This window comes from Panthera tigris, chromosome B2 (genome assembly GCF_018350195.1).
Source record: "Panthera tigris isolate Pti1 chromosome B2, P.tigris_Pti1_mat1.1, whole genome shotgun sequence".
Classification (NCBI taxonomy): domain Eukaryota; kingdom Metazoa; phylum Chordata; class Mammalia; order Carnivora; family Felidae; genus Panthera; species Panthera tigris.
The window spans coordinates 136,704,954-136,707,388 of NC_056664.1; the positions used below are offsets into that span (position 1 = coordinate 136,704,954).

At 35.7% G+C, this 2,435-nt stretch overlaps 1 non-coding gene across 1 annotated transcript; it reads left to right on the forward strand.

Annotated features, from left to right (window-relative positions):
• The first annotated feature begins 658 nt into the window (after positions 1 to 658).
• On the forward strand, positions 659 to 788 carry LOC122238944. The gene has a single exon (XR_006218081.1). It is a non-coding gene; the product is annotated as a small nucleolar RNA SNORA70 (small nucleolar RNA).
• Positions 789 to 2,435: the final 1,647 nt, after the last annotated feature.

Sequence of the window (2,435 nt, forward strand, 5' to 3'; positions counted from 1 at the left end):
TCGAAGAGGTGTCTGCAAAAATTTTCATTCTTGGCTTACTTTCCCTGACAATAGTGTCAATGAATTATGCAACATTTTCCCAGAATTATGTGCATATCAAATAGAAGCTATTTTTCCTGAAGAACATCAGAAAATGTACAGGGCATTTCTATGGCTATAGGCAGCCCACAGTCCATAGTAAATGGGCTCAATTTGAAATTTTACAGATAAAAGATATTAACTAACCTTAAAAACTGCTCTAAAACTTTTGTATATAAAATCTTGGACATGTATTTCAGTGAATTTGTTTTAGATGGTTTCTAATCCAGACGTCTTTCTTCCCAACTGGATTATACCTGCCTTGAATGAGGAATTAGAACACCAATGCACAAGGCTCTCAGTGGCTTTAAAAAAAATGGCATACTTTCTTTGTTAAATTATAATTATATTTTTAATTTGAATGCTTTAATATATTAAAAGGAATAATTTGCATTTTCTAAATGAAAGAATATTATATTATCTGATGCATCACAATTCTCAATAGTTTAAAAAGATAAATAATTCATCGTAACATTAAAAAAATAAGGTTAGAACTCAGAAAAAGAATTTTTAAAGTATAGCAGTGGTGTGTTTACTACTAAGTCAGGAACTTAAAGATAAGCTATTAAGAATATACAATCTGCAGCCAATTAAACTGTGCTCTTTCCCCATGGGGGCCCAGTGTGCAATGGCTGCAAACAGCAGCCTCCTTGGTAGTGTATGCAGTCTATTGATTGTCTGGGTTGCCCTACGGGACCTTGGAAACAGCCCTTTCCGGTGGACATTGATGTTTGACCTCATGATATCTCCAATCTAGGCTCCAGACAGGTACGTGGGGTGCCTTTGGAAAGCCCCAGGGCACAATGGCCAGGGTCCACGTTGGCCAAGCATCATGTCCATCTGTACCAAGTTGCAGAACAAGGATCATGTGATTGACACCCTACACAGGGCCAAATTCAAGTGCCGTGGCCACCAGATGATCCACATTTCCAAGAAGTAGGGCTTTACTAAGCCCATTCAATGCAAATGAATTTGAAGACATGGTGGCTGAAAAGCGGCTCATCCCAGATGGCTGTGGGGTCAAATACATCCCTAGTTGTGGCCCCTTGGATGAATAGAGCAGTCTCTGAACTGATGAGAACCTCAGCATGAGGTTCATGCTTGTTAAATTATTAACATGCTATTCATGCTTACCAATAAATCCTACTTCCTGGCAAAAAAAAAAAAAAATATATATATATATATATAGCAATATATAAAGCAAAATATATATATATGTATATATATATGTATATACATATATATATACATATATATATATATATTTAAGAATCAGGACCATTGAAAAGAAATGATCTAGACATCCTTACATATGAATGTGTACTTGATAAATGCTTATTACCGTAATAAAACCATTCAACACTGAGTAAATGTTTACTCCAAAAATTTTATGGAAAATTATTCCTTGAAGTTTTGTAAAATTTGTACGAACTATTTTGATTAGTTGCTAAATAATTATACAACCAAATACTGTTTGAACATAAATATAAAAACACACCTGCAAATTATTTTAAAGCAGCAAAGGAAAGTTCAGTTATTACTGCAGACAGGAGCAAGTTACAAATCACTTAGGTTATCCAATGACTCTTCTGGTAAGGGGGGACAGTAAAGAATCTTGAGGGGAGGTTAAATCAGAAGACAAGCAACCACTTTGTTGTGTATTTCCATTGTCACAAATAGATCTGGTGGGTCTCTAAATTCTTCAAACACTTAATTTAATTGATTGAGTTTAAGTGACTCATAAAATGCATCAAGCTGTATTTCATCCAACTTGTGAATCATGAGATCTATATTAGTTCTTAAAAAGCTCTGCAGAATATATCTGCCTCTATCCCATTTCAAATTCTTAACCTTAGACAATAACTAAAGTATTTTCCATAACTTTCATAAACTTCTGTTTACTGCTACTTCTTAAGCAATGAAATGTTTTGTTTTTTACAAAGAACCAAACCCTGAGCAAGGGGAAAAAAATTCATTTCTTCATAAATGAGCCAAAGATGGCCTCGGCATATTGACTCCTAGATTGTTTATATCTTCACTTCAGACTGAGACCTGTTATTTCAAAAGTTCACAAAGCACAAAATGTAAACTTCTACGGATTCAATTATTTTAAAAATGGCACCAAAAAAGCAGATTTGAGTCATTTAGAACCCTTCTACTTTATATCATTGCAAAACTTCACCAGGCATCTGCTGGCCATTAAGATATAGCCACATGATGATAAGACCCCACATGCTGTAGCCCTTCTGACCCAGGGACTCCAAACGGTGCTGCTGAGTGATAGCACCTGAAAGCAAGAAGTCCTTTCTCTGATTCCCCCCTCGGCCCCACCTCCAGGAGTTCCCTTCCCTCCTCTC